Raw genomic sequence first — 13,437 nt, forward strand, 5'->3', positions numbered from 1 at the left:
TTCCCTTCTCAACCCTAGAACCCTTAGCTTCAGAACCAGCCCTGCAACTATCTCCAATAAAATGTTTCCTACAGTATCTGGAACCTGTGGTTGTTTTCAAATCCTATCTGGAACTCAAACTCATTTTTTCTCTGTCTTCTTCCTCACTGTGACTGTCACAGATGGTGTATTGACTAAATACCTAGACCCTTTGGATAGAAGATTTACCTTCCTACATCCTTGGAAGGTTGTTACCTGATGACTCTCAACTGTCACCCCTCTTTAGGAATTGTCTCAGGTCAAGGTCACATTTCATTTCCAAGGGCACCCTATATCCAATTATTGGTCTATGAGAGGTATAACAGCCAAGATCTGACTTCTCAACTCAGGACACATCTAAAGGGCCCATTCCAGGGGCGGAGACCCCCAGGAGTAAGCAAATGCCCTTTTGCACTTGCACTGCAGCCCAGTTTGTTCCTCCGACAAATTTTGATTCTTCGTTGCTTCTCAGGTGTTCACCCTGAGATAGTGCCCCAGTGAAGTTTCTGAATGCAAATCCCCATTTTGGAGTCTTTCCAGGGAACACAAAATACAGTAGTTGGTACCAAAGGTATCTGAGAAAGAAAATGCTAAGATGAGTTTTTTGGGGGTTTTTTTGTTTTTGTTTTTTTTGGTGTTTTTTTTTTTTTTGGCCACACCCATGCAGCAAGTGGGGATGTTAATTCCCTGACCAGGGATGGAACACATGCCCTTGAAGTGGAAGTACAGCGTCTTAACCACTGGACTGCCAGGAAAGTCCCTAAAATGAGATTTTTGAAGCTGGATTGTCCATCTGGTTGGCAGTAAAGGGATTGGTGGAACACAAACAGCCACTGGCACAAAGTAGCAATTTTTAAAACTTTCACCCAACCTGAACTGAGATGCTGTACTGATGGATATACAAACGCAAATGTGATGTATCAGGTGCTTGATAAATATGGGAGAGATGGTAATTATAATGTAATAGAATTCTTCAGTAGAAGAAATTGATGCCTTGGAGAGAGATGATTAAATGCTGAGGATGATATCTCATCAAATAAAGTGAAAATCTCTCAGTTGTGTCCAACTCTCTGGGACCCAGGCCAGAATACTGGAGTGGGTAGCCTTTTCCTTCTCCAGGGGAATCTTCCCAACCCAGGGATTGAACCCAGGTCTACCCACATTGCACGCAGATTCTTTTACCAGCTGAGCCACAAAGGAAGCCCATCAAGTAAAGGCTAATGTGAAAGCCAGAGTCTCCATAGGAGGGTATAAAAAAACTCTTATATCCTGCAACTCAAGGGCAAAAAAAGCTAAGGTTCAGCTCCAAGATTTAATCACAGGAATAGTAGGACTCCAAAATATGTTAAATTCTCAAACCGGATTATCTTCCATGCCTAAGTCATGGCCTCAATTGGAAAAGAACAGAATATTGAGACACTGGATGGAGACATCTGGTGGGATGCATTGTTGTTGCTATTAGTCGCTAAGTCATGTTTGACTCTTTGCAACCCCATGGACTGTAGCCTGCCAGGCTCCTCGGTCTATGGGACTTCCCAGGCAAGAATACTGGAGTTGGCTGCCATTTCCTTCTCCAGAGGATGCATTAGAACATCTCAATCTCCAGATTTCCCAAGATCCTTTGAGCTTTTTAGAAGTAGCCCAATCCTCCTTATCAAGGGTTAGTTAGTCCTTCTTCCTTGAAGAAATGCAGAGATCGCTCCTCTGCCAAACATGTACCTCTGCCACCCATTCGGCATCCTTCCATACACAACTAAATTCTAAGTGTTCTGGATCAAGGAGAGTAGAATGCTAAGTTAGTTGATGTAGAATACACTGATACTAGAGCATTCTCCCAAAGTACAGAATTTTTATACACTGGCAAGAACTCAACGTACTGTTACGATTCTCCTGCTTAAAACAGCAAAAGCTCTCACTAAATGTGGCAAGAATGCCAGGACTCTTGAGATTGATGGCAGAAAAAGGGATCAAAAACTCAAAGAAGTGGACATGCTAGAGTGGATTTACCATGTAATATTGGAAAACCCACTAGATGAATTGGTAACAGGAGAGCCAAAGGGTATTCTGTTGGGGGTGGGGGAAGGCATGTGATGGGAGAGGGACACTACCATTACTAAGAAGTTCCATGATGAGTGTCCTCTATTGGCCTTGTGCTGGTGATTCGAGATTCTGCTACAGAAGTGGCTTCACTGACAGCAATGGGAATTATAGGATCTTGAAGCAATTCAGGCCAGAAATAGCAGCACTCAACTGGTCAGAATCTGGTCCGTGTGTGCATGTGCATGCGCCAGGTGCGGGTGGGCAAAATTAATGTAATGAAAGACAATTTCAGAGAGGTAGCCAACTTTGTAGACAGTGTTGAGACGGTTAATAAAATACAGCATCCCTAGAAACAAAATAGATGGGCAGCCAACAAGCGTATTACTGTCTACACAGAAGAAATCAAGGATAATCAGAAGACTGAGGGTAGCTGCCCCAGTTAAAAATAAAATCACAATACCTTGCCCAGTTTCTGATCTTAAACCAGTTTTCAGATCTGACGTCTTGGACTAAAGGAGAAGCCAATTCCTGAGGACCCTGCAGTGTCACTGACAATATATAGAATATATTCCCCCCATTTCTTTCCTAAATGGACTTATAACCATTTACTCAACAATCATAGACTCAATAAAGAGAAAACCCCTCAAATTTCAAGGACTATTGGAAACAAGGTCCAAGTGAATATTTATATGGAAAGACCCAGAGTGTCATCATGGCCCCTCTGTTAAAATGGAGGTCATGGGGGTCCGGTGACAAGTGAATTTGTGTGTCCGGTTCACAGTGTGTCCACTCAGGCCATGGATCCATCTGGTGGAAGTTTCTTTTGTCCCAAAATGCATAACTAGAATGAAAAAAGCTGAAATGAACCCAAATATATTTCTCTGAGTATGAGACTTCAGAAAATTTTCAACTTACCACCTTTTTATTTTTCTTCATTTCCTTAGTCTGTATTGCATTTAATATAGTTTATTTAAACTTAATACATTTAAAACAGTGCTTTTTCTAAAGGAAATATTAGCTCTCTGAATGTTTCAGGATAGCAAAGTATTTTAACATTCTTAAGTTAAAAAACAGTGACTGGGTCGGGGTGGGACAGGTGGCATCTGAAGCAGAGGGAAAGTTGGCCAAGCACAGGGCAGAGCCGAGACAGAGGTGATGCAAGAAAGTAGACCCGCTGAGATGAAAAGTCCCCGGGAATTCGGAGAAATGAAAATGCATTGTGGTCTTACAGACGGAGTACACACTCCTGAGTGGAAAGCTTCCTGCCTTTGTGGAACCAATGTAATTTTTTTTCCCCATTCAAATGCTTTCAAATAAGTCTGAATTTAGAGAAGCCGTGGGAGTATGAGCGGAAAATCAAGATGGAGATGACTGCGACGCTCAACCGCGGCTGCGTCTCTGTGGGGAGAACGGCGGCAGATTGGCTGATACCAACTGATCAAAGACTGCTGTTGTGAATTGCATATCAGATTCAAAGAGAAAACCCCATATCAGAAGGCGCCATTTTATTCATAATATTGACTACCTTAAACAAGTCTTGATCTGTGAAAGTATATTCACTTACACCTCCCCAAACCTCTACCTCTCAGAGCTCCAGTGGCGCAATCGGTTAGCGCGCGGTACTTATAAGACAGTACGCTTGTGAGCAATGCCGAGGTTGTGAGTTCGAGCCTCACCTGGAGCAAATTTTACTACTCTCTAGCCATATGAAACAAATTAAATTTGAGGTCCCCACAAAGAGATCAACGGTTGGGATTTACATACTAGAGCTTCGTTGTGGGTTGTCTTCAAATTCTCTGTTTACGGTCGTGCATGGTTTAAGTACCATCCCGCTGATTTCGGTGCCTGCCTTCTTCCGACACTTTGGCAATTTAACTTTTGTCTCTTGCCAAGACTGTTTTACAGTAATAAACTACGTCTGATTTGTCAATTATGTGAAATGTGGACGCTTTTGGTTTTTAAACGTATCTCAGTGGAAATTTCCCTGTGTTTGAACCTGCTTTCCTCAGTTTCTCTACTCATCGGGTCTTCCTCTAAGGTGCTTATTACTCTTTATAAGTCCATGCTGCCTGTAGATATATCAGACACTCAGGAACTCAGTCTCAGAAAAGGAGTTGAACCAGGAGTCTGTGTGTGGGTCACTTAATCTCACCCTCTCTATCTTAAACATTATCAGAGTCATCCTGAGACAAGGACATGGAGCTCTCTGGCTTTACAAAAATTTATAATGGCATGTGTTCAAATGCTCAGCACTGTCCGTGCTTTTTCAGCTGCTGCTACATTTTGGAGTGCTTACATTCTCCCTGGCCCACCCTGAGCTGCCCACCAGGTAAATGTGGGTTCAAAACAAGGTTCACAGACCAATTCAGATTAACACTGGTAAAGAAGTGATAACGGATAATTTACTTACCAAGATATATCAATAGTGGCTATTCACAGTGTTGTTTTTAGTGTTAAATGAGATAACAAAGCATTGTTTGATTGATTGTTGTTGTTCAGTCACCAAGTCCTGTCGCAAATTCCCACTGTGCATGTCCCTTTGGAATATGATTGTGCAGCAGCTACCATCAAGAGGTGGAGTCTATTTCCCTCCTTGTATGTGAGCTGACCTTGTGATTTGGCCAATAGAATGCTGTGGCAATGATGTTGTGGGAGTGAGGTTGTGGGAGTTTCAATATTAGGGTTCAAGAGCCTTAAAACTTCTCCTCTTGCCATCTTGAGACCCTGAGATATCATGTGAAGAAATTCTACCTAACTTCCTGAAAGATGGAAGATCATGTGAAGAGAGAGTCCCAGTCATCCCAGCCATTCATTCCACATGACACCCCAGACAGTGAGTGGGAACATTTTGGACCATCTAGTGCCAGTCAGGCTGCCAGAAAACTGCAATCAATGAGTGACCACAAGCAAAACCAACAAAAGAATTGCCTAGTTGAGCACAGCCCGATAACTGACCTGCAGAATTGGAAACTAAATGTTGTTTTAAGTCACCCACAAAATTTGGGTGAGGTTTGTTATAAAGATGTAGATGACTGACATAAGCATTTAGCATGGAATTAGAATCCATAACAAGCAAACAGATTGATTTAGTGAGTAAAATTACCCATAAAGAAAAGCCCAAGTCTAGACATCTTAACTGCTAAATTCTACCATTTTTTTTAATTGATATTAATTCTTTACAAACTCATAAAAATTGGAAAAGGAAGCCATTATTACCCTGTTTATTTAACTTATATGCAGAGTACATCATGAGAAACGCTGGACTGGAAGAAGCACAAGCTGGAATCAAGATTGCCGGGAGAAATATCAATAACCTCAGATATGCAGATGACACCACCCTTATGGCAGAAAGTGAAGAGGAACTCAAAAGCCTCTTGATAAAGGTGAAAATGGAGAGTGAAAAAGTTGACTTAAAGCTCAACCTTCAGAAAACGAAGATCATGGCATCCGGTCCCATCACTTCATGGGAAATAGATGGGGAAACAGTGGAAACAGTGTCAGACTTTATTTTTTTGGGCTCCAAAATTAGTAAAGATGGTGACTGCAGCCATGAAATTAAAAGACGCTTCCTCCTTGGAAGGAAACTTATGACCAACCTAGATAGCATATTCAAAAGCAGAGACATTTACTTTGCCAACAAAGGTCCGTCTAGTCAAGGCTATGGTTTTTCCTGTGGTCATGTATGGATGTGAGAGTTGGACTGTGAAGAAGGCTGAGCGCCGAAGAATTGATGCTTTTGAACTGTGGTGTTGGAGAAGACTCTTGATTGTCCCTTGGACTGCAAGAAGATCCAACCAGGCCATTCTGAAGGAGATCAGCCCTGGGATTTCATTGGAAGGAATGATGCTGAAGCTGAAACTGCAGTACTTTGGCCACCTCATGCGAAGAGTTGACTCATTGGAAAAGACTCTGATGCTGGGAGGGATTGGGGGCAGGAGGAGAAGGGGATGACAGAGGATGAGATGGCTGGATGGCATTGCTGACTCGATGGACGTGAGTCTGAGTGAACTCCGGGAGTTGGTGATGGACAGGGAGGCCTGGCATGCTGTGATTCATGGGGTTGCAAAGAGTTGGACACGACTGAGCGACTGATCTGATCTGATCTGATTACCCTGATGCTAAAGTCAAACAAAGACATCACGAGATAAGAAAACTACAGACCAATATCTCTTATAAACATGGACATAAAAATTCTCAACAAAATACTAACAAACAAAATCCAGCAACAGATGAACATATTACAAAAGGGCCTGAGGAAACATTTGAGGATGGTGTCTGTGTTCATTATCTCTTTTGTAGTGGTGGTTTTATGAGTTATACATATGTCAAACTATAAGTTTAAATACATGCAGTTTAATAAAATTATGCCTCGATAAAGCTGTTTAAGAAAAAAATCATTACAGCATTCGGCATGAGCAGTTGTGGATTTTTTTTTCTTTCTTTCTCTCTTTCCTATACTGTGGAAGAGCTGTGTCTGGTTAGACTTATTTCTTAAGTTCGTAGTAAACGGAAGGACATGTAATTTTCTCAGTAGGAAGACTTGACAACTAATTCAAAATATTTCATAGTTTAAGACCATTTAAAATTTCAATTCCTACTTGAATCTAATTTGAACCGTCATATTGCTATATGAATGTGTCCATTACACCTAAATATTCAAATGTATTTGACCACGTTCTTTCCACTTGTGCAGAAGCTGCTCCCTCTTCATTATAATTTGCCTGACTGGTCTCTTCTCGTGGTTCCAGGTTTCTGTTTTAACCCTGGCTCCTCAGATACTGCTTAATGTTCAACTAATTCATCCCGCAATGTGTGGGAGAACCCACAGCTGGTCTCTGAGACCCTATAGAAAGACGGTGCGCCTCTCAGGTGGCATCCACGTGAAACCAGGAGCCAGCTGCTCTAAAACGTGGCAAGTTTTCCTGTCGAAAGGGGGCGCCATTTAAACTGACTTCCAAAAAGCAAATCTCAACATTTTCAGCGTCAAAGTACAGAGCGGCACCTGAAAACCAACGGAAGAGTCGTACGCTAAAATAAGAGACGTCCAGACACTGCCGGAAGAGGAGAGCAGAATTCCTTGACATTCGTGCCTTGTGGCACCCACCTCACTCACTGGGTCCACCCAACCCCCTGGAAGAGGCTCCAAAAGACCAGGGCTGGCGCTCTTCGCAATCCCAACACCTGCTTGCCTGCCTGACCAAGGACTCCTATAGTACAAAAGGCTCGATGGAGAGGGCTGGCGCCGACCCCATTTACTGAACCGCTTATACCCACAGGGAGATCTCTGATGCTATAATTTGGGATTTGAGAGCTGGGACGGCGATATCTGGGTAAAGGTAGCAGGAGTGTGAAAAATGAAACCACAACCACGAAGGGATTCGAACCCTCAATCTTCTGATCCGAAGTCAGACGCCTTATCCATTAGGCCACGTGGTCCTCCGCCCTTACGATGAAGGAAAATATTACAAGTATTGAGAATCTGGGCTATTCTTGTTACTGTAACTCATGAAAAGATGCCTTTCCCATCAATTTTACTTAAAAGGTGGTGTCATTGGTACAAAACCCAAGTAACTTCTTTTAAGAAGTTATGGTTAGAGACTAGGGCAAAATGGAAATTCCGCTTTTCTCCAAACTCCTACCCTTAGCCTGACACCAAATTTCTTTTCTGAACAAAATTTTACACTTGCATTGTAATGCCTCTTCAGTCGGTTGATTAACCTGTTTAAAAAAAAAAAAAAAAGAAGCAAAACAGGATTGAAATGTCTTTTGTAATCACGGCTACAAAGGCTCGATTTACCTTCAGAATGAAGACAAAGTCAAAATTAATACCCTATGGGAATAAGTGAAAATTACAACAAAAAAAGACCGCTCCTGGCATCCTCTCAGCTGGGCGCCCAATCCTGCCAAGACGCCTTCAATTAGGATTGAATTGAGAAGCGTCTTCCTAGGCCTAGCCCTTCTTGGAAACCACGAAGAACAGGCCCACTGAGTACCCTCCAGGGACACCTTAGTAAAAACCCCAACGACTGTACTTACTGAGCAATTAGAAAATGTCCCTCCTCTTGTGCAGCCACTGAGTTGCGGGGTTGTGTGACTGAGAGAGAAGGAACCATTCTTCAGGTTAGAAAGGTTGGATTTTGAGTCAGTCTGTTGTAGTTGTCTGTTTGCTTTCCAGCTCATTTCCCACAGCCACTCTCATCTCAGCGGATCTCGATCCCCCACTAGTGATGGTGCGGGCGAGGAAAACACACGGGTGGTGGGAAGGTGCGCGGGAGGCCTGGAGGAGTTACTCACACCGCCTACTTTGGACCCTATTCCTGAGGGTGCGGCGGGCACGGTGAAAGCAACCCAGCTGGAATCTGAGGCTTTTGGGGGGCCTCATTCCCCATTATTAGGAACTGCGAGGGCCTGATTTTGGTCTTCATCCAACCTGTCTTCTCAGAGCATTCCGGCTCCCAGCCCCGAAAAGTTGAAGTTACATAGATTTTTCACAATTTAGAGATGCTGGAGAAACAGCGGTTTCTCAAAAGCTTCTGAGCACCCTGAAGAGGCTGCTCTCTTTTGCTTGCTTTCCAGGAAAGCACCACCCCGGTTCTCTGGGCCACAGCAGGTCAAAGTGACAGACTGTCTGGGGTCTGTCCTTAACCCAGCCTTCAGTAAGCATTCCAAGAACTGAAATCTAAAAGATGAGAAAGGTTAGCAAAAAATAAAATTAAAAGCAAAAGAAGAGTATATCCAAAAGGTGGATCAGAATGTGCAAAAGTGTAAGAAATTTTGCCCAATTAATTTGAAGTTTTAAATGAAATCGTAACAAAAAATCAATTAAATTTCACTAAAGAAAAAATAGCAAATATGAAGTCCCAAACCATTAAATTAAACCATAAATACTCAAAAAATTTTCCCACAGAGAAAACTCCAAACCCAGATATTTTAATCTGAAAGTTCTATAAAACATTACAGGGAAAATAATATCAGTTGGACACAAATACTTTCAAATATAGTAACAGAGGGAAGCCTCTCCATCTCATTTTATAAGCCTACTTTCATCCTAATTAAATCAAAGCCAGGAAACATGAAGAAATTAAAGGGAAAATGTTTACCTCAGTACAGGCAGAAAGAGCATTTAATAAATTTCCGTGTCCACTAATGAAACAACAATCTGGAAATAGAAGGAAAGTTTTTTAACCTGATTTTTAAAATACAAAAATAATCTGCAGAAAACATAATACTGCTGCTACTGCTAAGTCACTTCAGTTGTGTCCGACTCTGTGCAACCCCATAAACGGCAGCCCACCAGGCTTCCCTGGGATTCTCCAGGCAAGAACACTGGAGTGGGTTGCCATTTCCTTCTCCAATGCGTGAAAGGGAAGTTGCTTAGTTGTGTCCGACTCTAGCGACCCCATGGACTGCAGCCTACCAGGCTCCTCCATCCATGGGATTTTCTAGGCAAAAGTACTGGCGTGGGGTGCCATTGCCTTCTCTGAGAAAACATAATACTTAAAGGCAAAAAATTCAAAACATTCTGTTTGAAGTTAGGAACACATAAAGTAAACCAGAAATTACCACTTGTATTCTCTTCCAGAAAAGACCCTGATGCTGGGAAAGATTGAAAGCAGGAGAAGGGGACAGAAGATGAGATGATTGGATGGCATCACCAACTGGATGGACATGAGTTTGAATAACTTCTGGGAGTTGGTGATGGACAGGGAAGCCTGGTGTGCTGCAGTCCATGGGGTCGCAAAGAGTTGGACACGACTGAGGGACTGAACTGAACTGAACTGATTCTCTACTAGACAAAAGGAAAGCAAAAAAATAAAAAGCTGTGATGACTAGAAAGGAAGAAACAGAACTGACTTTGTTTTTAACAGATCATGTTGGCAATCTACTGCAGTATTCTTGCCTGGAGAATCCCATGGACAGAGGAGCCTGGTGGGCTACAGTCCATGGGATCACAGTTAGACACAACTCAGTGACTGAACACACACACATACATATGCTTATGTACAAGATCAAACAGAAAAATTATTATAAATAGCGTCAGAGTTTTACCACATTTTCATGACAGCTATAAAAATTTAGTTATATGCAATAAAGAAATATCTAGAAATCACACAAAATGAGATATTATGATAATATTTCATTAATAAGGAAACATTCCAAAACAAATACAACATGGTTTCATCTATAGAAACTACAAACTAAGCATATTAAATAATCTATCGTGTTAAATACATATATTAGTAGTAAAGCTTAAAAGCAAGGGACTGAATAGGAGGGAGGCTCTAGAGGGAAGGGATATATGTATACTTAAAGCTGATTCATGTTGTTGTACAGCAGAAGCTAATACAAAATTGTAAAGCAATTACATCCAACTAAAAAAAAAAAAAAAAGAACTAAGGACTCAGTCATGTGCATGAGAAATCTTGGGAATAAATTATCCAGTCCAGTCAGAGGGCTGCATCCAGTTCCTGGCTGAAAAATTATCTGCAATCCCATGAGAGACCTCCAAGCCAGTACCACCCAGCTAAGCTGCTTCTAGATTTCTGATGCACAAAAATTGCTTGAGAATAAATGTTTATTGCTGTTTTAAGGTTTTTTTTAAAAAAAGGCAAGGGAATGATAATCACAAGCATTAATATAGTAGTTATCTCAAGTGAGAGAGAGATGTAAAGTGGAGTGGGGCAAATGGAACTTACAAAATAAAGGCAATGTTCTCTTTCTTAATTGGTGGCTTTGTTTTTCTTTTTAAATTATTTTTACTTGAAATGTAACAAACATGCAGGAAAGTGTACAAACAGAAGCATATACAGAATACTTATATTTATGTAGATGTATCTCTGAATATATATGTATGTGAGTGAAAGTCACTCACCAGAATACTGGAGTGGGTAGCTGTTCCCCTCCCCAAGGGGATCTTCCCAACCCAGGCCTCGAACCCAGGCCTCGAACTCAGGCCTCGAACCCAGGCCTCGAACTCAGGCCTCGAACCCAGGCCTCAAACCCAGGCCTCGAACCCAGGCCTCCTGCATTGCGGGTGGATTCTTTACCAGCTGAGCCACCAGGGAAGCCCATATGTATGTATATATAAATGTGTATATCACTGAATATTTACAAAGAGAACATGTCTATGAACTCTCACTCAGATCTTTTGTTCCAATTTATTGCCACTATTTCTATCAAATTGAATCAAAAATTAAGTTTTGTCACCTAGGTTGTCTGTGTCAAGAAATACCAGAAGCCCCTCTCATGTGCCTCCTAACTACTTTCTTCTTAAGGGTAATCACATTTTGGACTCTGATATCATCTACTAGCTTTGCACATTTTAAATAACATATAAATAGAATTTTACAATATGTACTGTCATGTCTGGCTACTTTTCTGCAGCACTATGAGGTTCATCCATATTGTTGCATTCAATGATGTTATTTGTATTTATATATATAGTCATACATATATATAATCCTATTGTATTAATATGCCACAATTTATCCATTCTAGTGATGGATATATGAGTTATTTTCAGTTTGTGAAAATTGTGAATAGGACTGTTACGAACACTTTTGTATATGCTTTTCTGTGGACTTGTACACAGATTTCTATTGAAAACTGTAGTTAAGAAATTGACCCCATTTTTTATATTTGCTGACAGCTTTCAAGACCCATCACTCTCACATCTAAGCCAGCCCATAAGTGCTTAAGCTCCCTCAGAGGGAAGATCAACCCATGCTAGTCCTGGTTCTCACTTAGGAATCTTCACTCCCCTCTCCCCTCCACAGCCTGCCCCCTTTCCCTGTAAAAACCAAAGCCCATCACCCCTCCTTGCTCTTATTTTTGGACTTACCTCAGAGCCTCTCCTAGTCTCCCCAGAAAACTTCATTATGTGAAAGATAAATGTTTTCATATCTCCCGGGTACATATGTAGCATTATCGATCTCGCCAATTTGAATCCTTTGGGTATGGCAACCATTTCATTTCAGCTGAATGATTGCAAGATAGATGTGCACTCATGAGTGGACTTACAGAGTCACAGCAAGTGACTTTACTACACTTCTTTTGGCAAGTGGCATATATGATTTCCACATATCTGTAATTACTTGTAAGAGAAATGGGCAACTGAAAATGGGAAAAAATAAAATATGACAAACTAGATAAAAAGATAGATGAAAAACAATTATCCATAACCAAACAAACTCGTCTGGTGAATGCAAGATTCTTTCGACTCTATTTCAATGCTATAGAAATGCTAGTGCCAGCTGGGCTAATGAAAAAAAATGTTGATTCAGGTTTTCTTTTGTTTACAGAAATTTTATTTTTTTAATTGAAGTATAATTGACCTACAGATCTATGTTAGTTCCAGTTGCACAATATGGTGATTTGATATTTCTATTACAAAATAATTACCATGATAACTCGAGTTACCAAAGATATTACTATAATATATGTGTATATATATATATATATATATATATTTTTTTTTTTTTTTTACTGTTTTCCTCATGCTGTACATTTTATCTTCATGACTGATTTATTTTGTAACTGGAATTTTGTGCCTCTTAATCTCCCTCACCTATTTCACTCATCCCTCCACGCGCCTCCCCTCTGACAACCACAGTCAATCCATGTTGCCCGAAACTGTGAGAATGTGCGTATTCAACACCTCTCTGACCCTTCCCGGGATGGTGACAACCATCCCATAATGGAGGTGAAGCAGGTTTATTTATTTCCCCAGAAAATGACCTTCGCCAGTTCATTTGCCCTTTTGTGACGGGAAGAAGAGGGTTGCAGAGATTTAAGATCATTCTTAGGGTTCTGCCTTTTTCGGGATCTGAAGGAGGCAGCTGGGTGGTACTGTAGTACTGAATCAGAACAGAACAGAACTGTAGTACTGAAATCTTCATCCTTTCTCAGGAACAAAGAGGCGTGCAAAATAGGCCCTACTGGGATTCGAACCCAGGATCTCCTGTTTACAAGACAGGCGCTTTAACCAACTAAGCCATAGAGCCAGACAAGGAACAACCTCCGAAAGAAACTTTAAATCAATTTTCTTTGTTACTTGGAAAAATATCCAGATCTTTTCCAGTCTTACTTATATACAGGTTGTACCCATTTCAGTGACTGAAGAAAGGGCTTGACAATGTGATGATTACTATGCCTCAGAGAGACATAGAAGTTAAAATGAGGCCACAGACACCACATCCGAGTCCTGAATTTGCGTAAAAATATTCTAATACATTATATTTCCATAGCACTTTGGAATTACCAAAATTTGCCTCTCTAAACATCAAAAGCAACCCCCAATACTGAGCATATTATCATTCCTATTTTATATTCAACTCCAAAAACGTTTAAGGACTTGTTCAAGTTTGCACAGATAGCGAA

At 41.1% G+C, this 13,437-nt stretch overlaps 3 non-coding genes across 3 annotated transcripts; 1 reads left to right on the forward strand and 2 right to left on the reverse strand.

Annotated features, from left to right (window-relative positions):
• The first annotated feature begins 3,648 nt into the window (after positions 1-3,648).
• TRNAI-UAU (transfer RNA isoleucine (anticodon UAU)) lies at positions 3,649-3,742 on the forward strand. The gene is made up of 2 exons: positions 3,649-3,686; positions 3,707-3,742. It is a non-coding gene; the product is annotated as a tRNA-Ile (tRNA).
• A 3,679-nt stretch (positions 3,743-7,421) lies between these two features.
• On the reverse strand, positions 7,422-7,494 carry TRNAR-UCG (transfer RNA arginine (anticodon UCG)). The gene has a single exon. It is a non-coding gene; the product is annotated as a tRNA-Arg (tRNA).
• A 5,493-nt stretch (positions 7,495-12,987) lies between these two features.
• On the reverse strand, positions 12,988-13,061 carry TRNAT-UGU (transfer RNA threonine (anticodon UGU)). The gene has a single exon. It is a non-coding gene; the product is annotated as a tRNA-Thr (tRNA).
• Positions 13,062-13,437: the final 376 nt, after the last annotated feature.

Source organism: Bubalus kerabau, chromosome 3 (genome assembly GCF_029407905.1).
Source record: "Bubalus kerabau isolate K-KA32 ecotype Philippines breed swamp buffalo chromosome 3, PCC_UOA_SB_1v2, whole genome shotgun sequence".
NCBI classification, from domain to species: Eukaryota; Metazoa; Chordata; class Mammalia; order Artiodactyla; family Bovidae; genus Bubalus; species Bubalus kerabau.